Below are 26,445 nucleotides of genomic sequence, written 5' to 3' on the forward strand. Positions count from 1 at the left end.
TCACTAGTGACATATTAATTTTGCCTGTCTCTAAAGTTTTCCTGAGCAGAGAAAGTTTGCAAAAGGGTGTGGTACTGTCTTAGCAGAGACTTGTGAGGCAGTCAGTATCTCTAGAGTTATAATTTCACTGTGAAAAATGACTGCCCTGCCCTCCATGTCATGGCCTAAGGCAAGTCACCTAACCACTCCAGGTCAGTTTCCCACCTGTAAGATAGTAATTATTATTCACTTTAACTACTACACTGTATTGTTGTAACAATTAATTACGTAATGTTCATAGAGCACTTTGAAGATCCAAAGGGCCACGTAAGTGCCAAGTAGTATTATAAGATGATGAAATTATGTATTTTCTCCCTCAAGGTATTTACGGAAAAACACAAACATGCAACGAAATGAGATACTCAGAAAGTGGGACATTTTAAATCAGGTTGCATAATTCTTTGCCACCTCAGGAAGATTATTCTAACCACATAAACTTTATAGGATTATGCATCCAAGAAAAGAAAAAATACCACTCAATTGGCTTTCTGTTGGCAGAATAAGCTTGTCTAAATAAACGTGAAAAAGTATGTGAAGTATTGGAGAGGAAAAACGATGACAGCTCAAAAATGGAAATTATGTTCAAAAACTCTGGGTATGATGAGTTTAAAATTTTTGAATATGAAGTGATTGCCATCATAAATAACTGGGGGGGGAGGGGGGACACACCATTCAACGGATGCCACAGAGAGGTCAGATGTGAGAAAAATGCGAAGTATGCTAAATATTTATGTACGTTCTCCTTATCTCTTTGTATTGGAGCATCTCTGTTGGTGTTTTAGGTGAAAAGACTGCAAAACAGCATGGCTACTGCCTGAGCCACAAGCAATACAAGACATTTTTATATTATGAATTCCAAGAACACACCATTTTCTACAACAATCAGCATTTGTTTAAAAAAAAAAAATGAAATTCCAACAACACCATGCCCCTTCCTCACTCGCCTTAGAATTCTATCACCACCAGCCTCCAACCTGTCGGTAAGAACAGAATGGAATAATCCATTTTAATATTTAGCACAGGTCCACACTACCAGTCTCGATAAGTTTACTATGCTCCATTTGCAAATATCAACTCCTTAGAACAAGAAGAATTTTCTTTATGCTGATGTGCTGCGATTTGCCTCCATGCTTGAGTGCAACGGACAGCCAAGTGTTCCGTGCTTTTGAATATTGTTTGGGTTTTATTTCTGCTCCTTCCTCATTCCTTCAAATTTGAGGTTATGTTCACTCACGCAATGAATAACACAACATCTGTCAGGGTACGTCTGGGCAATACAAATTCATTTTAAAAAATGGAAGATGTGTTTGTGTGGCCTTATATCTCTATGCATCTAGTAGTGAATCAAACAGAATTATGATCCTCTTTGATTAGCAACCTCAATGGCATTTAATACTGTCCTGTTGCTCAGATGGCATGTTTTGATTGCTCATCATGTTTTCTATAAAGCTTCTTTCTGCTTCTGTAATATCTGTAGCTATCTCTACAATGTTTGTACATGAAACTGTGCGAGCGCATGCATTTATATATGTATATTTTCTTAAAATAAAACACAGGTGTGTACTGGCAACCTGAATACTTATATTTATGCATTGGAACACAAAACAAATCAACAACAGAAATTGTTAAAAGGACGATTATAGCAACCTGTGTGGAGCCTGAAAGGAGAAGAATAGGTGCAGGAAGAATTTGGAGGGAGCATCAGGAAGTTAGTCTATGTACACATGGCTGGAATATTAGCAGCAGCTGCAGCCCCTCTGAAAATAATTCTATTAATACAGAAACAGTTTAGTTTCAGAAACAAAGTCCCCTCCTATTTTACCCAGCATACAGGATATGAAAATGTAGATAAATCAACACTGCCTAACTCCGACATGATCAGTTTTTTAGACCAGAGTCTAGCCCAAAATTTGTCAAATTCAGATACATGTAAAATTATAGATCTTAATACTGAGGGGAAAAAGCCACAATATTTTATTGATTAACAAAATGGTCTTCCACCTGGGGTTCTACCAGAACAATAGTTCTCATGAATATTTTTAGAGACACTTCCTGTAGGTGTGTGTGTGTGGAAGTCTTCTATGTGATATACAGTACAGCAAAATAACACCTACTAACAGCTAACAGTCCTACTACCTTAAAGCAGAGAAAATACTAAGGACAGTATCAACTTAGAATTCACCAAAAGGATTTTATACTGTAAAACCTTCCCCAGCTTTGGAAACATTGAATAGATCCTTGTAGGTATAATGTACAAGCAACAAAAGTAACTAGGGACATTAAAGATGCCAATAATGAGGATTCAAAAGGTTGGGGCATTACTCACACTGGGAAAGGAGACTTAATGCTGATCTTAACAGACGCTCTTCCGACTATACAGCTGATTAACAAGTTGATCCATATAAATTTTTGGCACTAAAAAACAGAAAAAACAACAAGAAATTTTCAGTTATTAATCAGCACAAAGTTTGAGGTAATTTAAAATAATAAATAACTCTTAGGTGAGATACTGGATGAAGAAGAAACATGGTGTCACATGTAAGTGAATATGAAAAAGACAAACTAGAGGATACGAGTAGAGAAATCACGAAATGCAGATTGGAAATTATTCTATTAATTCCTAGTAATCCTTAATGAAATTTGTTCCCAATACTTATTTTTATACCATAGGCAGATACCTCTCTCCACTGGCCAAGAGGATCAAGAGCATGTAGCAGTGACACAAAGACAAAATGCTTTGCAATTGGCTGGCCCCTAATCTTACGCTCTACAGACAGCACTCATCGAGCAGAGACACAGCCATCAGAAAGTGAGAAAGCCACAAGTGCCACTTACTTGAGCCCCACATAGACTTGCTGCTCAAAGCAGCATTGTGTCTCCTCACAGATTCTATCCCACATTTGCAATCAAAATGAAACCACTGAATTTGATGGGTTCGATTAAATTTCTCTTTCAGACATCACATTCTTTCAAACATGAAAACAAAGCAAAATTCAGAGGATAAATAGATGAATAAAAGAAATTATTTGTATGAATCCACAGGAGGATAATATTAGAAGGAGTAAATTAGACGTGACTTTACAATGAGGTATATAGCAGGTAAAGAGACAGATGTACTTTGGGCTGTGTATGTTGAGCAGTAAACACACATCACTGAGCAACAGGTGGTAATAAACATCCTCTCTCTAGGTGCGTCTGCTGCAACCGTGTCTAGATATATTGGACTCCAGTCTGGACTCCATTTTACAAGAAAAATGATGAAAATCCTGGAGGGATAAACTTTGGAAAGAAAGTGAAGAGGATTAAGTACAAACAGGATGACTGGCTGAAGCAGCATAATGATAACTGTCTACTAATATTCAAAAGTGTAAAAACACAAAAGGAGTGAAGAGAATGGAGGGTGAGATACATAAAGGTATAACTGGGAACACTGTATGAAGTTCAGAGAAGGAATATTAAACTGAATGTCAGGGAAAACTTTCAGTCAGTCTTCTAAGAGTAGTGCTAAAAGTTCATCGGCTCCAAAAATCTTTTAAACTTGAATGGACAGAAAGATTAGGAAGCAAACAAAGGAAAGAATTCTACATAGGCAGGGGGTTGGGCTAGATCTTTTCTAAATCTGACATCTTTGATTCCTAAAGGCAAGAAGATGAGGTCACATCATAGGTCAACTGTATTTTAATGCCACAAGCACTTTCTGTACATAATCACAGCACTGTGAAATCAACTAATGAATCTACCAACCCACACGTGAATTGAAGAAAATAACCCAAATACATTAAATGGCTTTGTAGATCCAGCTTTGCACTGGTAGGTGCTGCAGCATCTAACTGTCCCCGAAGCTGGCCAGGGTTGCTAACATCAGTCATAATGCCAGGGCACCAAGAGAGTTTGTCCAGATAAGGTGACAGAGATTCAGGCCCCGATCCTGCTAAAGGTCACGTAAGTGGTCCCTTGCTCTCAAGGTAGTCAGAATCCACGTGGGCACAAGGAATTTTTATTGACAGATACATTTGCAGACATGGGGCCGCAAGCTCTTAAGCAAAAATAATTGTTAATCTGAGCTCTGTTTGCCAGGGTTAGGAAAAATATCATTTGTCAGATGGAAACGGGACAAAATCTGGTTCATGGAAAAAAAATGTTTGCAGTTTCTAAAAAAGGTACTGCAGAACTTTACACACAAGAGCAGATAGCGAGGGAAAAAGTTACTTGACAATGTTATTTCAAGTGCATCTAGTCTAATGTAAAGAGCCCAAATGGAAAACATCTTAATAAGGAAAAGGACGTCTTCATCCCATATATTAAACCAATGGCAAGATGCTTGAGCTTCATTAATTGTCCGGATCTGTAGCAGGGTTGTGGCTTCACATGGCCAGGGCTAGACACAGAAGTGAGTCAGAAGGCACAGTAGACATGCTGCTGAACAGAGCCAGGAGCTAGCTGCCAGCTGAAATGAGCTAGCCTGCTCATTTGACAGGAAGACGGAAAAACTCAGCAATAGGAGGAACACAGTATCCTGTGGAGGCCGAGGGTAAGAGTCTGAGGAGAGGAAGGAAAGAAAAGTCTTCCCAGTGTTTGAGGTGGGGGGGGGGGGGGGAAATCATAAATTTGCTTTATTCAGGCCCCCAACTGGCCTGTACCCACTCGTGCTAACTGAACCGAAGGCCACTCCATCCTTATCTGTCGTGGACTTTATGAAGCTCTGTGTTAAGAAGAAGAAGAATAGAATGTGCTGTCAGGGTGAAGCTTTTTCTAGTTATGCGAGGTTCCCCACCCCCAATGTAGTTCATTTCAATAAGGAGAGCTATATTCACGGACTTCTACCCCAAAGGCGGAGCTTTCATTAATTTGTTCTGCCATCAGTGGAGTGCCCTTAACATCTGTTTATAAACACTGTAGTTATTTTTGTCTCTTTTTCCCCATGGCTATTTCTGTAAATCAAAGCTGTTCTTTGATACTTTGGCATGACAGAAAGCAAGTGGCTTTATTTATTTCCTTTTCAACAGACTCACAATTGAGCAAAGCCCACATTTCTAGCCACCAACATGGTCACTCACAGGTGGAAAGAAGAGGGGAAAAAATTTCAAAAGTACAAACACTACATTGTGAGCTGTTACCATAAAGATGAATCCGAGCTTTTTCATTTTGTTTTACACAGTAGCTACGTGTACACTGCCCCTCCCTTTCGGAAGGGTCATGCATATGCTGCTGATTGAAAATGAAATGAGGCTTAATTTAAATATCTAGCACCTCATTTGCATACTCAGACAGGATCTCACTTCTGACAGAGCTGTTTTCAAAAGCCAAAGCAGTTGTGTAGATGAGGTATATTTGAAAGGAAACTCCACCTTCGAAAGCACCCTTCTTCCTGAAAAAAATGAGGAAGAAGGGTACTTTCAAACATGGGGCTTCCTTTCGCATGAACCCTGTCTGCACAGCTGTTCTGACTTTCAAAAACACCTCTTTCGTAAGCAAGATCCCACAGGAGTATGCAAATGGAGTGTGAGATACTTAAATCCACACCTCATTTGTATTTTTGATCAGCCACATTTGCATGCCCCTTCCAAAAGGGAGGGGCAGTGTAAACTTAGCTCAAATGTGTGCCTATACTAATTTTCAAAATAGTTTTTATTTTAAATCTACTTAGATTTTACTAATAAGCCCATTGCAGTGGTTTGAGCATTGGTCTGCTAAACCCAGGGCTGTGAGTTCAATACTTGAGGCCATTTAGGGATTGGGGCAAATAGATGTCAGGGATGGTGCTTGGTCCTGCCAAGAGGGCAGGGGACTGGACTAGATGACTTCCTGAGGTCCCTTCTGTTCTAGGAGATGTGCATCTCCAATTACTTTATAAACCTCAGAACCCCTAAACCTAGGACAAGTGTTTTTAGAAAGTGCATCTTATCATCACCTAATAACTTTTGTAAGTGGTTTGATTTTAAAGGTGGTTAAAAAATTAGTATATTTCAACATGGCTAGCAGTCATCTTACCTCAATATTTTTGCTACAGAAATAGCTCAGATTTCTGTTGCTCTCCCTTAGTTAGCTGTTGAGATCCACAATCATCACTACAGGTTGAATCTCTCTAATCCAGTATTCTGTAGTTCAGCAACATCTGTCAGCCACCAGTTCTGGCTCTCAGTGTTCTGTAGTGTTATTTAGCTGTATTTTACCCCCTAAATGTCTTCTAAGAGCCCAGTAAGCAATGAAAGTGTTGGCAATGTTGTCAGACAATATCGACTTCCTGTGGTCCAGCAAATTGTCTCATCTAGAGCCAATCAGTTTCTGTGCTGAACTAGAGAGGATCAGGCTGTACCATTGAGAAGATTCCATTCAAGCATCTGCTACAAGTGAAGCCTCTTTGCTCCCACACCAGCAAAGGAGATGGTTGATAACCCGGCACGAGTGCAGCTTCTTCAAACACTACAGGTGGTTGACAGTCTTAAAAATCCAAGGAGTGACACATTTTGTGGATAAATAAGAACACATTTTGTAAAAGAGTAGGCACACAGAAGAAATTATTTAAATAACTATCCAACTGTTTTCTGCTGTGTTTCACATCGTAGAGAGACGTATGATTAAAATTGTCAGTGTTTATGTATGTGGGAGGGAAGCAGTTTGCAGGTCCTGCACTGTGCTGTGTACCTAATTTCCAGGAAATCCAGGAGATACAGCAAGACATGCTTTGCGAAATGGCAAAATGACCAGGAAAAGGGGATGTCCTGTCAGTCAGAAGGCCTGAAAATGAGCTAAGCTTATTAAGATGCTAACATGTCCCAGAAAAACCACCCTGACAGTTATCCATGCTAAAGTACGCGGGAGAGGCATTGCTTATGGCAGAGCAAAGGCCACCATCTTGAGGAGAGAAAAAGAAGGTGATTAGACCCGATGCCTCCTTCATAGCTGAGGACCACAAAAGTGGCTCTTCTAGAAAAGGGAAAGAGGATGTGACCTCACTTCGACTGTGAGGGACCAGCAAGGAGTGCTGCTGTTTCCATAAGAGAAGAAAAGCACCAGCTGTATCCCAGAGAGACAGAGTGAAGACTGGAACTTGCATTTGGACTTCTGTTACTTTGAAAAGGGTGAAGTGTTTTGGTTCAAATGGACGTTAATATTACTCTTCAGTGATCAACACTAGGGAATAGATGCATCAAAATGGTGTGTGGTAAACATACTGTTACAAACTGCCACCAAAAGGGCACGGGCAAAATCTTTCAGTTACATGATATAGCTAGGCTTATTATTAAATATTATGGTGGTAGGCCTTCTATAAAGGTTAAAAAGATTATAAAATAAGCAGTATGATGCTACAATTCTCTCTCTCAATAGCTAGCTGGCTGAGGTTTAGAATCTATGTTTGCAAACTAAGGCGATTTGCAGACAAAATACAAAAAGCAAATCTCCACAGAAGAAAACTGCTTCTTAGGGTGAAACGTCAGAATTCACTAAAAAAATTCAGATTCTCTGTACCCCAATTTAAGAAAAGGTCAAACAGAACTGCCAAAAATTTGTGGGAAAATTAATAATTTTTGACTTAACACAGAGAAAAATACAATACATAGTTCACGTAATGCAGGGTTTCCCAAACTTTATATAGTTGGAACCCAGTTTTTTTCAATACCTTTTTCTGTGGCCCAAAAATATAAAGACATATAAAAAAAAAAGAACAAATTTTCACTGCTTATTTATTCACAATAATATAAATTTTGATATAAAATACTTAAGTGCCTAACTTATTGTTATTACCTTAATTACAATTTAACCAGTAGAATTTTATCAGTTGTAAAGTTTGTTTGTTTATTTTCTAAGGACTTTCTTTTTCCCCCCTCTCCAAGGGCCGGTACTGGGCCACAGACGACACTCTGGGAAACACTGATCTAACGTACCCCAGCTAGGGCAAAGGGCAGAGACAGTAATGCAACACAGTCATGATTACACAACACACAGAACACTGAGCTGACACACAAGACCACAAATCTGGTGTCTTTTCCAGCCTTAATCAGGGAGAAAACAGGGAACTCACTCTAACCACTGCATCTTAACAAGTCTGTAATTCTACTTTACCTTGCCAAACAAAGGGTTTTTATGCTACAATCACTCATTTCTTTTGCAGATTATAGAGAATGGACTAGCCGGTAATTGAACAAAGGAAAAAGCTAAAAATGGGTGGAACTAGAATGCAAGGAGTGAGGATCAGAAACACAATTTAGGAGCGTGTGTGCTGGGAGCAATTTAACTGTTTGGTACCAGATTACGCGGCACAGACTGACTCAATTACTTCTCTGTACCTGTTGTAAGCGCTCTTCCAAAGGCATTTTTGGGAGTATGTTATCTGGAAGACTGGAATGCTGTGGTCTGTCTGCTTTATATCTATCCGTTCACTACCAAGTAACAGGCTAGCCTGATCTGTTTACTTTTATTCCTGATGCAAAAAAGGTGAATTCTTTAAACTATAAAAAGTTGTTGGACTTCCTTCCACTACAGAATAGTAGGATGAAATTAAGTTTGTCAAACGGCTCATAAGACAGTCCAGGTGACTCTTCCCAGCCACCAACCTGCTTATTCATTATTTTCCAAGAGAATTATTAAAACATGGTGTTTTAATTAAAAAACTAAATTAAAAAAATTCAATTAAAAGATGACACTCCACGTGAATCTCAAAAACAGAGCCTGACCACAGAAAGGAAACATATTCTTTAAAAACTTGCATTTATACAACTTCTTCCACACTGGACTGAAGTACTTTATAATAACTTTAGATAGATGGTTTTCAGGGATGGTCTAGAAAGTGCTTGGTCCTGCCGTGGGGGCAGGGGGCTGGACTCGATGGCCTCTTGAGGTCCCTTCCAGTCCTACTATTCTATGATTCTATAACTAACTTGCAGAAAAACAATGAAAAATCTTTTTCCATATTGAACTTATGAACTCAGTTGTCCTGGATTTACATGTGGCAAGCAACACATGGGCTTGAGAACTGGCTGATTCCCTGCCCCGCCCCCCCGCATGCACACGCACATAGTGAAGGAGCAATTCAGGAGCCAGCACTGAAAGGGAAGGCAAGATGACAAGAAATATCTGCTTTGTGGATAGAGATCATGGAGGTATTCTGGCAACAGGAACTTATGCAAATAAACTTTCCTACCCCCTGAGCAGATCAATGCTTTCCCTTTGTGCCTCAGTACCCTCATCTGTAAAATGGGGGGTTTGACACTGATCTTTTGTAAAAGTGCCTTGAGATACAAAGTTCGATATAAGAGCCAGGTACTGCTACTTTGCTTATCCTGACCTTTTTCCACTGGGAAAAGAAAAATGACCTGGGTTTTCCACCACCCCTCTTTTTTTTTTTTAAATGTGGAAGCATTTGGGGTGCACGTGGGTATCTTCCAGGTCTTCTTCCATTTGACAGCTCTCCTGCTTTCACAGATATGGGGGGTTCTTTAGCCTGATGGGCCCCCATCTCCGCAGCAGGCCCATGACAGAGATATCACCCAGGACAAGTCTTCAGACCGCACAGCCCATTCCATCTCCTCACCCCAGAGTAACACCTGGCCCAGTGGGGCACTCCTCCCAAAAACTTATTTGTAGTTAGGACAGCTGGGATCTGCAAAAAGTCAGACTTCCCTCAGTAATGAGAGGCTGTAATTAAGGGGCTGTCCCACAGCAGATGTTCTTCCTCATCAGAATCCCAGGTGGCTTACACAGTCTCTGCAAGTTTCATATCATAGATGGTCTTGTAGCCAGGATCTGACCCTCAGTCTTTTTTTCTCCCTTCAAGAACCACATGCCCAGTACTTGCTGTATTTTATGTACAAATGCTGTACCCCATCCCCAGAACGGAAATGCTCTGATTGACAGACACTTCCCTGAAAACCCTACCACTACTGCTAATGGTTTTTCTTGATCTATACTGACAGCCATGGAGAACAGTTTGGAATCTCCCCCTACTTCTCCATTTTTTTCTCTTAATATTTAGTTCATTACGGCTGTGTCTACACTACAAAAATAACTTTGAAGTTGAGTGTCTACACACACCCTAACTTCGAAGTAGAGCATATTCCATTCCTGGGAATGGAGTACAAGACTTCAAAGTTGGACTCCCTACCGCAAAGTTAACTTCAAAGTAAAGAAAAATGTTTGTAGACTCTCTGCAGGCTACTTCAAAGTAGTGCCTAACTGCGAAGCTAACGTCGAAGTTATTTCCTAGTGTAGACGCACCGTGTGTGATTTAGCAGGGGCTTTTTATTTATTTATTTATTTTAAAGAGCCTCCTTTAAAAATCAAAGGAAAGGAATACTTGGTACACATACTTCTAAAGCAATCACCATAGTAATAATAATTATTGCAATTATTATGTGTCACCCAATTGTCAAACAGGTTTGTTTGTTTTTTTTTAAATCAGTGATGGCTGCATACCAAGGTTGAGGCAGTGACAATAAATTTATACTAAGGCCTTCAATAATCAAAGAGCAAGACACTGAAGAAGTATTTGTTTTCCTGTCTCCTGGAAGCCCAGTGCTGTTTTTTATTTTATTTGGTGGAGGAGTAGGGAGTAAGAGCTTAAAAAAAAAAAAGTAATCTGCACGATCTTGGCTAATATTCTATTATTCCAGTATAATATTTGGTAAGTTATGTTACAACAGGCATTAAGTCAAACACTGTTTTGCAACCACGTTAAGAGGATTACAGTTAGAACAAAACCAACGCCCTTCACCATATTGATACAAAGCCCCTAATCATGCCAAATACCAAAATGCAATGAGTTCAGCATACTTCTGGAAAGAAAGTTTTCAACTCCTGCCACTGTACCTCTAATAAATTTCTTAAACAATGCTTTCAAAGAATTTAAAAAAAAATGTTAGGTCATATAATTGTAATATGTAAAACACCAACCTTTTAGTCTTGGCCCACCAGTTTTGTCTTCAGTAGCAGTATGCACAACAAAAGCAAAACACCCATAGAAGTCTGCCTGCCAGTGGGTTTCACCACAAACTCAATAGCTGAGCCCAAGCTCTATGTAAAGATTGTTCCCTTTTCAACAGAACCTAGGCTGACAAAGGCAGGCGTTTGAACTGAATTTCACTTTAGGCTTCTGCATTCTTTCCAACCCCAAGTTGAGAGATAAACTAACACTCAGAATGCATTCCTCATGACCGAAATTTAATGTATGCACGAAGCCCTGTGAGCAAAACCACTGGTATTTCGTATACCGTTACTAACAGCTACAAAATTTTAAAAGTTTGGAGATGAGGGGAAAAGAAAACCAGGTCACTAAAGTCACATGCTAACCTTATGGAAGGGATATAAGCAACATCTGATTGCTACTGCAAACAGCATCTAGTGAATATGGTTTGCATGTTCAAAATGCAATTACACATTCTGTGATTTGGCTTCACTTTGATGTTTGTGAAGCCAGTTTGTCCAGCAAGTTTCCCACTTCAAAATGCATAATTTACTGCAATGAGTGATGTGAAAGGTAGAGTGATTGTGCATTTAAATTACAAAAACACCCAAAAATTAACATTAAAGGTAACATTAAATAGCTTAATTCAGAGTAAATAGTTAGAATGCCCCTCAGTGCCCTGGTTTTCTTGCAGGAAAACCCTTCACATAGTTTAGAGATCTTGCATACCCCAGCCTGGGGTATCAAGAAATGAGTTTTCTGATATTCAGCACTAGTTTAGCACTTTCCATCTAAAGTATGGTTTCCCAAAATGGGGAGAACAAGGAACATTCCTCCCACTCCAAGAAAGAGCCGGCCTTTGCTTCCGGCTCTCAGCCCCTGCCATTTTATGTGGGTGACCCGGAGCACCTGCTACAAAAAGCAGGCAGCCAACAAAGACCCACATGGAGCTAGCTGCCTCCTGCAAAGGAGTGTGGGTTGGGAGGGGGAGGAGGATGGGGTTAGACAGGGAGATGGGGTCCTGGCGGTCCTGGCTTTGGGGTAGGGGAGAGGGATGGGGTAAGAGTCGGGGGGGCTGGTGGTGCCTGGCTTGTGGGAGGGGAGAGGTGGGGCTCGGGCTCGGGCTCGGGAAGGCAGCTCATGAGGCTTGGGCAGCTGACCCACAGCTTGGATGGGCTGCTCGGGCAGCTGGTGGGAGAGCAGGCAGCTGTCCCTGGAGGCGTGTGGGCAGGTGGGCAGCTGTGGCAGCACAGGGCTTGGGTAGGTGGGCGGGCGGCTGGGGCTGCACCAGGCACTCACAAGGTGGCGGCTGTTGCCATTAGCCTGGCCAGTCCACAGGTGGCCTCCAGGCTGGGATTGGGCCTGCTGTGTCCAGCACCCCGACAAGGACTGCAGTTTGTCTCTGCAGGGCCTGCGATGCGCTTGCAGCTCTGGGGCCATGCTAGCAGCCCATTTGAGACCGAGCTGGTGCCCATGGGGCTGGGGCCATGTCCAGCATGGGCCTGGAACCAGCCTTCCCAGCCTATGGCTAGGCTGGTGTTGGCCCAGCAGGGGGTCAAAGTCTGGCAGGAAGTAAGAAGGCCCCACAGATGGGGAGGCACTAAGGCTCCAGCTGTCGGCACATGGCTCAGGGTGGGGGTGGCACGGCTCCATTGAATCTGCTGTCTGCTATTTTCCAGACAACTTTTCTGGCAACTCCATTTACAAATTAGTACACAATCCATTCAATGTTGATGTCGACACATTGCCAGAAGGATTGCAAGAACAAGCACTCGAAATAAAATATGATTCAAGTGCAAACGATAAATTTCAAAAACTCAAGTTTGGAGGGATTTGGGATAAAATATTTCCCCATGTACTTGAAAGTTGGAGAGAAAGGGCTACATATTATTATTCCATTTTTGTCAATGTACTTCTGTGAAAAAAGCTTTTTAAGTTTAGTCACGTTAAAAATGAAACAAAGAAATCAACTGGATGTCAAAAACAATTTGCATTGCACAAACCTACGATTTCCCAACTTGTGAAGAAAATGCAGCACTAAATTCATTTTGTTTCTGCTATTTCTGATGTTAAGTTACACTGTTATTAAATTTTTGGGCCAAGAAAAACATTTTTATATCAAGTTTTTGTGTTTATTTTAAATTACAAATTGAATTTTTTGTTGGGGAGGAGGGTTTGGATGATGGTAAAAGGTGGTGGTGGTGGGCATGAAGGTCTCAAAAAAATCAAAAGCAGTGCATGATTTCAAAAAGTTTGGGAACCACTGATCTAAAGGATCTCCAACTACTTCACTAACAGTAATCAGGCCTCATGTGATGTGTGTTGATATTCCCATTTTACAGATGAGGAAGTCGAGGCAGAGAGGCAAAACCATTTGACAAAGGCCACTTGACATAGAATTTTTTAACCTTCACTCTAAATCTCCTTTGGTTTTTTTTTTCATTTCTCAGGAAAGGAAATTGTCCTCAACTTATAATGTGAATCATGGACATTAACCTCAGAAAACTGAATCAAAAACATATTATCCTACAAATGGGTGTGGGGAATCCCCAGCCCACAGTCTGGATCCAGGCCCGACACTTTGATCCAAGCCTGCTGATGTACCAAGGGGTTCCACTGAACTCACCCACAGGGGGAGGCCATCAACCCCACCCCATCTCACCTCCCTGCACTCACCTGCAGCTTCCAGCCCCTCAGCCTGCATGTAGGCAAGTGAAGAGCCTGCATGCAGGGGAGGTGGTCGGAGGGAGCGGTCAGCAGCACCACGAGCACAAGAGTCACTTCTGTGCTCCCCACCGGCGCGGACAGGAGGCAGCAGGGAAGAGCAGGCACCTTTTCCAGCTTGACCGCCAGGCGCTCAGAGCCACCCCAGGCAGCAGGGGAGGGCAGGGCCCCTTCGGTACCTGAGGCAGCTGCAGGAGGGACCCCAACAGCTGCTTGCTGCACCCCCCTCCCGCCCATACAACTCAAACCAGTTCCTACACTCTCCCTCGCACCCAGACCCCACACCCCATCCTTCTCCTGCATCCACTCCCTTACTGGTATCCCACGCCTGGACACCCTCAACCTCAAGGCCACTTCCCAGCAGCCCCCTCCAACACACAGAACCCCTCTTTCTGATCCCACCCCAGAGCCAAGGGGAGGTCACAAAATCTACTAGCCAGCCAGCCCTTCCCCCCCGGCTGTGGAGCTGATATGTGCAGAAAAGGGGAGTCTTTTTTTAATGCTTCTCAGTTGGATGCCACACCAGCAAAGGGTTTGTTTGGCTTCTCACTTGTGTGGTCCCCCGATGACTAATTCTTGTGTGGGGCAGTGGCCCCTGACCCAAAATGGTTCCTATCCACTGACCTATTATATATTGCCAAAAGAGAACACAGATAAGTACTACATTAACTCATCTGTCTGGGGTAAACATGTGTGATCAGGATGAAAATAACACAAAATCCTTTCAATGAACTATTCATGTAAGTGGCTGTTTAGAGTCTAAAAATGAAACTAGACATGACCTATGCAGGGAAAAAATTTAAGTCTATGACTAATTTGTATCTTAATCACTGACTGGGTCATCCCTAAAATTAAAGTGCTCTTCTGCACTAATTGTGTCATTTAGGTTAGGCTGCGATACAGAATCATATAAAACTTGTTTCAGTTCTGCTTTACATAACAATACCAGAATTATGCTGGTTATTTTTTCTGCATAATACTCCACCTATAAAAAAAAATGGATGAAAGTTGCAGAAGTTAAAAATTAAAATCTTCCAAATATTCCTTTTTCACCCAAAAGTACATTGTAAGGTTGACTACAAAAAAAATGCTCATGCCCCAGCTCCCTGCTGTGGGAATAAGGTGGTAATTAGTCATGTATTCAAGAAATCTCACAACTGTCCCTATTATGAAAAAAAAAAAAAAAAAAAAAAAAAAAGACTTTTTCCTCTAGCAAACATCAAAATGATGAAGACCATTTGCTGTGTCTGCCTTTTAGTTCAATTAAGTTTGCTGTTATCACCTGGATTCCATTAATTGATTTTGCCAGTCATATGACAAGTTAGAGCAGCTTACAAATTAAAAGAGATGCTAACAGCAAGCCATCCTTGTGGTAATTCCAGATGTCTTTTAGACCCAGAGTCTTTCACCTGATGCTTGACATACTGGGGTCCAAACGTCAGAACTAACAATTTTTTTTTTTTTGAGACAGAACTGTGGGATTAAGGGCCATTATGATAATTTTATAAAAGAAAAATGCTTTACCTAATATGAAATGCAGCCACCACGTTTTATCTCACTGACTAATTTTTCTCCATGCCTTCTACAGCGGCTTAAGAGTCTACCTTTAATTTCACTTATATCTTACCTGGAGACACATAAGGACAAATTCCTCTCTGATACTATTCTGTAGACACGATGAGGACTGTCATTCATTTCAATGGCATTACAACTGAGGTGTATTCCACTGTTGCCAAATACAACTGCAGCTGCAGGTTTTTTTTGGTTTGTTTGTTTTATTTCTTAAAATGCACTGACAAACACAAGTGCAATATAAGCTTGTGACACACAAGCAGTCAACAGTGAGTTTTAAATAATCCTGAAAAGACCATTCCTACTCACTGTGTTATTTTACAGAGTGTATAAAGTGCTGCAATTGGATTACAAAATAAACTCATCACCAACCCCTGATCTGCTCTGTTTCATCTCTTCCATCCCATTAGAGAGATTTTTAATATTGTGGGTTACTTACACGCACACACACACCCATATCAGCATTATTTTTCCAACATATTAGACCACATCTAAAAGGGATAGGTATTTAGAACTTGGTTTCACCCAGGCTGTTAAGCAGATCCATTAATCTCTCTCTAACTCATGGTTTCTCAAACTGGGGTGGCATGAAGAAATTCCATGGGGGCATGAGGCAACCCCCTTATTATTCCCCCCACCTGAAATAAAAAACAACCCTTGCTTTTGGCTCTCAGCCCCTGCCATTTCACATGGGCGACCTGGCACAGTTGCTATAAAAAAGCAGGCAACCGGCGAAGGCCCGTGTGGAGTTAGGTGCTTCCTACAAAGGTGAGTGCAGGTTGGGGGGGAGGAGGAGGATGAGGTTAGATGAGGGGCAGGCGGTGCCTTGCTTTGGGGACGGAGGGGTGGCTGGTCCGCAGTAAAAGATGTGGGGGGGGGTGTGAGAGGGTTTCTCAAAAATCGAAAGGGGGTGTGATGGCAAAGTTTGGGAACCACTGTTCTAACTGGTCTCCGTGCCACTAGGTGGGAGTGAGAGAGACAGACACAATTTAGGTTAGTGAAGTGCTTAGCTACTTGATTTATGAGCACAGGCAGGAACAGGATGCAACACGGGATGTGGCCTGGCTCTGCAGACTGGCTGTGCTCCCCACAATCTAGTGTCCCACTCCATATCCACCTGCAGGAGTCTTTCCCCAGAGCTCTGTCCTGGGCAATGGATTATGCAAGGTGGTCTTCTGTTCCTAAGAGAAGAAAGCAGTAGCTGGGTGATGGGGATGGGCTGATAAATCCCCTGCTTGCACACAGAAGAGTTTGATAGCTTGTGGAAGATGGTACCCGAAAAATGGATTTTAGTTGTGAACATAGGAAGCTAGGTGAAACCTTCAGGTTCTACCCCCGTGCAGCCCCTTAGAAATGCTGGCTGGAGCACAACAAGGCAAGGTTGTCAGCGGGAAGGGTGAAGGGACAGCAAGAGCACGGTGTAAAGGGAATTGTGGATATCCGCAGTTCTATGCTCCTGTCACCCTTGCAACTCCAAGCGTTTCACAGACATTAACAAATTTAGCCCCAGATAACTGCTGTGAGGAAGGAAGCATTATCCCTGTTTTACAGAGGAAAATCTGAACCATACAACATGTCAAATAACTCCTTTGTGATCACACAGGGCCTAATCCCATGCCATACTGAGCATCTTCTGCAATGTGCTAAACCTTGCAAAACACTCAGTACCCTGAAGAAGCAAGTCCTCAGTCAATCACTGGAAGCCACACGGACAGAACCTGAAGTTCCTGCCCCACTTTCCTACTGCAATCACTAGACCATGCTGCCTACACACACAACTTCTAGGCTGGGAATGAGTGGTGCCGTCAGGCCACTTCACACTGACAGGTCCCTTGAAACGTGTGTTTGCTACTTACACAAAACAATCTTTTCCAACTTGTGACATCAAGTACAGTAGAAATCCAAGACATGCGCACTCAACTTGTACGCATCTCCATTTAACATGACTGAGTGGTGGGAGTTGGTGTCAGGCTTCAGGCTGCCAGGCACCAGCTCTTCCTCACTCAGAGGACCAAGGGAAACTGACCAGCACAGCAGCGCTGGTCAGTTTCCTCTCTCTTGTGAGCAGTGGGCAATCCAGAACCAGGCTCTTGGGGGACCACGCTCATAGGAGACAGGAAACTGACCAGTGCTGCTACACCGGTCAGTTTCCTGGCTCCTGCCAGCAGAGGGAAGCCCAAAGCCAGGCAGCCTCCTGATTCCCAGGTCCCCAGGGGTCTGGGGGGCAGGAAACTGACCAGCGCAGCAACCCTAGTCAGTTTCCTAGCTCCCGCAAGCACAGGGGAGCTGGGAGCCAGGCTGCCTCCTGGTTCCTAGCTCCTCCCAACTTGCATGAAATTTCAGTTACGCAAAGTTGCCCAGGAACGCAACCTTTGCGTAACTTAAGGGTCTACTGCATATCTCCCAGACCTGAAAAAGAGCTCAGTATAAGCAGGAAAGCTTGTCCCTCACACCAGCAGAAGTTGGTCCAATGGGAAAAAAAAAAAAAAAATCACCTCACGCACCTTGTCTTTCTAACATCCTGACACCAATATGGCTACACCACCACACACATATATATTTAAAGCTGACAGCTAAACAGAATTAGGTTTTATTTATATTGGTATAATTTATAAACTATCATTTCTTCAGCATGCTTCCAGAATGCAAAAAATCTTCCCAACATAGCTGCTAGAACCATTTTAATCTGTTTTACTCAAAAACCCTTCCTTACACAGAGTGCAGCATTTTATCTCAGCAGTAAGTAAAGATGCAGCCACTAACATTAAATACTCCAATTTCACTGACAATTCTCGAGTATTATCCTCAGAGAATAAGCGTCATTAGCTTTCAGTCTATCTACTTCTCGAAAGAGGTCAGTGTCTTGCAACAACAGATTTGTTTTTCTCCCCGGCACAACACCGATGATGCGCTTGTATTCAACCCAAAAAGTTTCATAATTCATTTTTAATGTCTGGAGGAAAAATAGGCTCTGATTAGACCAAGAAGAATAAAGCCTCTCTCTCCCAAAGTCGGTTTTCAAATACTGCCCTGTCCGACTGAAATGACAGGAAGATCTGACTGTATTTCTTTTGAACAAAACACAAAAAAAAAGAAAAGAAAAGAAAAAGAAGCAGGAAAAAAGGACGGCTCAGGGGATTGCTGACGGGATACAAGAACCTTGTCAGCCCTAGGTCGCCAATTCAAATCCAACCCAATTACATAACAATTGAAGTGTACAGCCAATGGATTTTTGGCTGACCTTTTAATGAAATGCATTACCTTGGCATATTTTTCAATGGACAGATGTACACCACAGCTACAGAAAGCAACAGGCTGAATGTTAATGGACACTGAACTACTTTATTACCACTGCCGGTGCAGCAAGTCTAGGCAATGTAGGGGTTTCTGCAGGATTATTACCTGTGCTTTACCTATCCCTGTGGCTGGCACTTGTCACATAGATGTCAGCCTGGAAACTGTAATAATGAAGCTCATGACTGTACCCAGAACCCCTTGTACTAGGCATTATAGAAACAACAAAAAAGACTGCAAGCTCTTGGGGACAGGGACTATCTAAGGATAAGGCTAAAGACAATAGATGGATAAAACAAGGGGACCAGGAAGAAACAATGAGACAAAACTGGTCACAAAAGTAAAAAAGATGAGCCACTGGTACATGATGTCCTCAGCCCTTCCACAAAGAACTACTAGTGTGCTCTAGCTAAACTAGAAATAGAGCAGTGCAACTATTCAACAACAAAAGAAGCACATATATTTTTGTTCCTTTCAAACAGTCTAGTTCCATTAATTCTTTTGTTACATCTGCCAAGCTTTTGAAGTGGTGGAAATACAAGCGGTTCAAACCAAGACCCAGCAGTTTATTAGCAAATCACCCAGTGGATACCTACACTGTCTCTCATAGCTACTAAAAATAAAAACAAGACAACCTTCCTCCATTAGTATATGGTACCTTTGTGTCAAAGCCAGCATGAGTTACAGGTCTCACGAGCACCAACAGGCAAAAGTTATTACATGGGACTCAAAAACAAAAGAAGAACAGTATTTATTATTAGAAGTTCGGGAATTTAAAACCTGGAGAGGTAAGCTAAAGAAAAATGCTATTGCTAGTTCTATAAAAGCTTTGATCACATGGGAAATATCCAAATTTCACTGTCATTGTTTCTACTATTCAACTTGAACTGTAGGTACAACCTCTCTAGTCCAGCCCTCTCAGGACCTGACCAGTGCCAAAGGAGAGAATTTGCTGAACTACAAGAGATGAAAGTTGTCTAGAAGCTTCTACTGCTCACTGGGTTAGGGTTATGGTCTTAAAGAACATTTAGGGGTAAACTAGAGCTAGGTAACAGCACAGAATGCTGAGAGCCCGGACTGGTGGCTTGAAACAAACTTTATGGGATGACCAGAAACTTGGCCACACCCATGATAAGCAGTTGTCCACTTAACTAAAATCATGCCAGATTACAGATGTTGCCAGACGCAAGCATGTCGGACTAGAGAGCTTCAAACTGTAGTTTAACTAAAAATTCCTATTAAGTGTTAGATTTTGGTGGGCTCTTGTACGGGTGAACACAGGGAACTTCCTTATCACATCCTTCAGGACCAGTTACAGCCACAACCCAGAGATTACTCTCTCTACATAGCCCTGAGGATGCGTGTCACTCTTGTGCCAAGTATATCACAGGCACCCACCAGAAATTTCACAATTTTTTTCCCCCCCAAGGGGTCAGTTCTCCAAGTCAGAGATCTGCCAGCTGGTACCACCATGAAATCAGTGAGATTTAAACTACCCTGCTCACTGCACGAAGCAATCCTTGTGTGCGCAGAAGCAATGTAGTTTGTTATGATGTATTTTCCCCTCTGTCTACAGCCCAATTTCTCATTCAGAGGGTTTTTGTATAACTCCTTTGAGAAAAATGTGCCAGCCAGGAATAGAGGGCTTCCGCCGCCCCCGCCCTCCTAATGTATTTATTCCAAGGACATGCTTAGAAACAAACTGTTTTGTTAGCAGCCTCTTTCATGGCGCAGCTTCAGGGAATGGGAGTGGGGGGTGGTTAAGTGTATCGTATGGAGCCAGATACAGCAGGTCATTATAAAAGAATGTCACATAAAACTTCACATTTTATGAAGCCAGGCTTGTGGAAAAACAGATTCAATCATTCAATATTTACGCCATCGACTTTATTTCCAGCAACTCCCTGAAAAAAACCCTGCTCAGTCTAAGGGCTTGTCTACCTTACTGGCTACGTTGGTATACCTTGTGTCACTCAGCGGTGTGAACAAGACACAACACCCTCCTCCCCGCCTCTGCCCAAGTTAACACTAGTTACATGGTGTATGCAGTGGTGAGCACTGTGCTACGTTGACAGGTGAGTTTCTCCCATTGACTTGGCTACTACCCCTCGGGGAGAAAATTTTATTATACCAAGGGAAATGCTCTCTTCTGTCAGCATGGAGCACTTTCACCAGATACATTACAGCACCACATCTGCAGCTGTACAACTGCTTTGCTGCAGCGCTGCTAGGGTAAACTCTAGCCCAAAAAGCCTAACCAAGGTAAAGCAAGAGGGTGCCTGGAACTCATTCTGCCCTTACTCCCACCCACGTACATCAAGCGTAACTCAGCTGAAGTAAATGGAGTTACACCTGTGTGAAACCAGCATAAGAAAAAGAAAGAAAGAAATTAAATCTGTCTAAAGACAGGATGACAGATCAATATTCAGGCAGCTATGCAGGATGGTCCCCTCCTTCCGCTCACACAAACTTTTCAGAGATATGGCGTGATACTATCTGGAACATAAGTTGCAGGATGGGCTCATGTACTGCATTTGGATTGAGGCGCCACTACAGTGTTCCCTGTAAACTCAGATATTGGGTGTCCGCCCAGCAGAGATTCAGGTATTGCCCAGCTGATTAGCAGTGTGCCAAAGTGACACACAACCAGCAGCATATGTTTCTACTGGTGGTGCACATCCCCATATGCCTTGGTTCACAGAAAAACATTGATTCTGCCCATGGATGGAAAAAAAAATAGAGGGAACCATGGTCCTAAAGAGTTCTAACCCCAGTCAGCTCCTCACTCACTCAGTAAGGCTTAGGCAAGTCACTCCTCCATTCCTTGCCTCAGATTCCTATTAGGCACAATGAAAGGATACTTAACATGATTGTTACTGGAGAGTCAACAGTCACCCTAGAGCAGGACTCTGAGTGCAGGGAAATAAACGTGGGAATAATGGTGGTCACTGGGAAGTGTTAACTGTAAGAGGGACCACTGTATGAATGCTTGGGAACATCTGCACATACTATGGAGGTACTGAATCGACATGTCACTACCATGTACTGATGCTCCTTAAAGCAGGCACTGTGTGGTCCAGATTAGAGGATCAGTATCATCCCCAATGTGCAAGGTTTTGAAAACGTTATGCAAACATGCACAGCAGAAAGAGCTACATCAGTGATAAGTATTATTTCTTACTAAGGCTGAGCCTAAACCACATAAATCTAGATATGTATCTGAACTTCCCTATGGCTCAAAACTGAGGTTTTAGGTCCTGACACAAATATTTCCTGCCCCATACACATGCACACAACTCGCATCTCTCTTTATCAGCACATTACCGGTTTAAAGCCATCTGTACCCAAAAAAGGAGCAGGCAGTAATTGCCAACTCCAGCAAGTGGAGCAAATTTACGTAAAGTGGTTTCCAAAGTGCAAAATTCCATCTAAACAGCCAACAGTTGAAGAAAAAGATTCTTCTTTAATATACTCACATGCTTCTGTCCATTCCTAAAGAGAGTTCTCCTACACAACAAGTAACAGAGGGGTAGCCGAGTTAGCCTGTATCTTTAAAAACAAGACGTCCTGTGGCATCTTATAGACTAACAGATATTTTGGAACATAAACTTTTGTGGGCAAAAACCTGCTTCACCACAGATGCATGAGAGAGTATGCAACAATGTACTCTTTGTTATCAAGGTGAACAGAAATCTGACTGTTCTAAAGTAATCAGTGATTTCACTCAGTATGCCACAGTTAAATTTTTTTCTGACAGTTCAAATAATATTTAAAGATGTTCACGAACTATAAGCTTCAGGTTGAATCTCTCTAATCCAGCATTCTCTGGTTCAGTGACAACCATGGTCCAACAGGACCACAGATGTTCCTGGACCAGAGAACCCCGGAGCCTGGGAGCTTGTTCTGGGCAGGATTCCAGTGGCAGGAGGACCAGTGATCTGGACCCCAGCTGGAGCCAGGATTGCAGCCGGACTAGCAGCAGGTGGCCCAGTCAAAGCCAACAGCGCATCTGGGCCTGCAGCTGTGGGCAGGGCCAGCGGTCAAAAGGGGTGCCTGGGACAGAGACCAGCAGCCAACAGGAGAGCCCAGCAGCCAGGGAGAGCTCATAGGCAAGCAGTAGGGGGGCCAACATTGACCTCCCCATTCCAGCAAAGTCTGTTGTTTGGGAACAGTCAGATCCCAAGGTTGCCAGACACGGGAGGAACAACCTGTACAAAGGTATTGCTAATAAATTCCTTTGTCAGACGGGTAATCAAGGTTTCTGTTCCAGGATGTGGGGATGGTTTAAATAATGCTTTGTGAAGAACCAAGTAAAATTACCACTTGCAAAGACTGGAAGCATTTCCGAAAACTGATTATACTACATTCAATCTTGAAAGGGTTCCAGTCTGTAGCAATTACTGTCTTCTGTTCCTAGCCATGGCATCAAGCTCATAAGAACATAAGAATGGCCATACTGGGTCAGACCAAAGGTCCATCCAGCCCAGTATCCCGTCTGCCGACAGTGGCCAATGCCAGGTGCCCCAGAGAAGGAGAACAGAAGACAATGATCAAGTGATTTATCTCCTGTCATCCATCTCCTGCCCCTGTACTGAAGGCTAGGGTACCATACTTTATCCCTGGCTAATAGCCATTTATGGACCTAACCTGCAAAAATTTGTTGAGCTCTTTTTTTAAACCCTAATAGAGTCCGGGCCTTCACAGCCTCCTCTGGCAAGGAGTTCCACAGGTTGACTGTGCACTGGGTGAAGAAAAATTTCCTTTTATTAGTTTTGAACCTACTACCCATCAATTTCATTTGGTGTCCCCTAGTTCTTGTATTATGGGAAAAGGTAAATAATTTTTCTATATTCACTTTCTCCACACCATTCATGATTTTATATACCTCTATCACATCGCCCCTCAATCGCCTCTCTTCCAGACTGAAAAGTCCCAGTCTCTCTAGCCTCGCCCCCATATGGGACCTGTTCCAAACCCCTAATCATCTTAGTCGCCCTTTTCTGAACCTTTTCTAATGTCAATATATCTTTTTTGAGGTGAGGAGACCACATCTGCACGCAGTACTCAAGATGTGGGCGTACCATAGTTTTATATAGGGGAAGTATGATATCTTTTGTCTTATTATCTATCCCTTTTTTAATAATTCCTAACATCCTATATGCTTTACTAACTGCTGCTGCACACTGCGTGGATGTCTTCAGAGAACTATCCACTATAACTCCAAGATCCCTTTCCTGATCTGTCGTAGCCAAATTTGACCCCATCATGTTGTACGTGCAATTTTTCCAACGTGCATTACCTTACACTTACCCACATTAAATTTCATTTGCCATTTTGCTGCCCAATCACTCAGTTTGCTGAGATCTTTTTGTAGTTCTTCACAATCCCTTTTGGTTTTGACTGTCCTGAACAACTTGGTGTCATCTGCAAACTTTGCCACCTCACTGCTTACCTCATTTTCTAGATCATTGATGAACAAGTTAAACAGGACCGGTCCCAGGCTCGTGCATGTCTAGCTGTAACAAAGCATTCGGTGGGACTTGCAGCAAATTAGGGACCACTGAATGCATTTTTCCATCTCGCAAGTGCACATCTTGAAGCAAACTAAAGCCTATGTCAGTGTGTGAGACAGGAAAGGTATGGAAAGTCTCAGATTAGCTTAACAATACGTTCCGAGAGCATATGCCAATAACCACGTGCTTTTCCCTTTTAAACATAATAGGATGAAGCTGGTCTCACTCACACACATTTTACTTTGGTGTAACTCCACTGAGTAAATCCTCAGTTCACACCAGTTCAAACCCAATCTTAATTAGTCCAGCAGGATCAGAGTCTGTATGTAATGGTAGCATGAAACAAGTGCAGAGAAAGTGCTGGTTGGAAGATTCCTCCCCCATGATGTCGTTTTTCAAAATACTCTAACATGTGAGCTCTTGATTTTCTATGGTGGGAGTTGCAAAAAGGCATTCTAGTGATGATGTCCGGGGGGGGTGGGTTCAGACATCTGCACACACATGCCTACTGCTTCAGTCATGGGAACCGTTCACCTGCCCACCAGGGATATTATGCACGAGTCATCGCTACTTGGGATCTGGGAAAGAGCAGAAGACGGGTGCATCATAAGAGGTAACATATCCATTGTAGAGTCACTTACAAAACAGCCAGAATGTGGCCCATATTAGAAACTTAGGAAGAGATTCTCCATCACATCATCAGCTCTCTTTGTTATAATCAGATGGCACAAAGGAGAGGCAGAGCCTAGCCACAGCCACCTGCCCTAGCAGGATGGTGGCAAAGACTAGCCACCTTCCCAGTAGCTCTTAAAGCAGGAAAATGCCTAAGTGAGGAAGCAGTTATGCTTGGGTCCTCTGCACTCTGGGTACACTCAGATGGCAAATAATCTCTTAAGGACTACTGCTATCTGATGCAGGCTAGAGGAGCACATATTCCATAGGCTGTCTGGAGCCAGACACACAATCAGGGAGCTGTAATCTGCTTCCTGTTAACCCTCCTTCCTGCTTCGAGCCAAAGCTACCTGACTGGATCCACATCTGAAAAAATTAAAATTTAAAATCCATACAAACAGTATAATGACAAGAGTTGGGACCTGCAGCTGTGGCAAAGTACAGGACTTCTTGGACAACAAAGGTCAGGAAAAATGTAAAAGACAAAAGGCTTTAGTTCAGTACTATTTGTTTCACAAATACTCTCCAATAGCCATTGGATTACATCACACTATTTTCCTATCTAATAAAAGGTCAAAGTGTATTTTTCTTTATTTTATGATTTCCCACTAATGAAAGGCTTTTTTCATGCCAAGAAAATGAAAAATGAGACTTATTTGTCCTGTAAGATACTGTGGCAGCAAAAAGAAATCATTGTTTTCCTAGTCTCTCCTCAAAAGAAAAAGAAAGTGGACAAGGAGCTAAAATTATTAGTACAGAGAACAGAAAACAAAGAAAAGGGGGGTGGGGGCCGTTGAAAGAACATATTCCCAGGAGCTTTTTCCAAATAATATCAAAAACACCAAGCACTGGAGATATACTTCCCATGAGCTAGAACACAGGGTAAGTTTGTTTTTTTTTTCTATATAAAGTGATTGAATATGAATGGTCTATTATCCAGACTTCATAATCTGTGTAGTAAAGTTGAGTACTGCACTTTGAAACGTATATAATTTGAATGTACAGAGAGACAAACCTCATTTAAAGGATTGTCTTGTTTATGGAGCAGGGGTAAACTGCCACTAATCTGAAAAGCGGCGTTTGTTTTTTTGTTTTTAAAGGCAGATGATCAAACTTTTCAATGGAAACATGATTTAGAAACTCATATTCATTGTTTCACAGAAAAGCTGATATCATCTCCCGAAACTGGAGTCAGAACCCAGGAATCCTGATGACACCCTCTTCCTCCAACCCAGCAGATTCCACTCCCTCTAAGAACCAAAAAAAGAACCCAGAAGTCCTGACTATCAATCCCATGCTCTAACTACTACACACCACTTCCCACACAGAGCTGGGGAACAGATGCAAACCAAACCAAAATGGACTAGAATTGAAGATGGGCAAAGGAAAGCAAGATGTCTGGGCTGGAGGTGGGGAGAGGTGAGGAAAGAAAAGGCCATTTCTACAGACAAAATAAAAAAGAATACCAAATACAATTCTGCTATTAGATCTACCCGACACAGTAATGCTGTTGAAGACTGCATCAAACTACATTCTCGCATGCTTCAACTATAAAAAAGTTAGTGAATGGTATTAGAAGCCATAACTTAATGGATTTTGTAATAACTCCTCAGAAATCACTCTGTGCATTACTGAAATGCAACCCTTTCGAGGGTGAGACAGAGCGACTGTTTGACATTCCACAGCAAAGCACTACAACAGATAAGAGAATGATGAGATGTTAAATTGCTG

At 42.3% G+C, this 26,445-nt stretch overlaps 1 protein-coding gene across 17 annotated transcripts in view; it reads right to left on the reverse strand.

Moving 5' to 3' along the window:
* PPFIBP1 (PPFIA binding protein 1) overlaps positions 1–26,445 on the reverse strand; it is a 195,727-nt gene that overhangs the window by 134,149 nt on the left and 35,133 nt on the right. For all 17 annotated transcript variants that reach the window (XM_075004063.1, XM_075004084.1, XM_075004068.1 and 14 more), the window contains one exon: positions 2,366–2,454. The gene's annotated coding sequence lies outside the window, so the exon portion shown is untranslated. The remainder of the gene's footprint in view (positions 1–2,365; positions 2,455–26,445) is intronic.

Source organism: Carettochelys insculpta, chromosome 1 (assembly GCF_033958435.1).
Source record: "Carettochelys insculpta isolate YL-2023 chromosome 1, ASM3395843v1, whole genome shotgun sequence".
In the NCBI taxonomy this organism is placed as follows: domain Eukaryota; kingdom Metazoa; phylum Chordata; order Testudines; family Carettochelyidae; genus Carettochelys; species Carettochelys insculpta.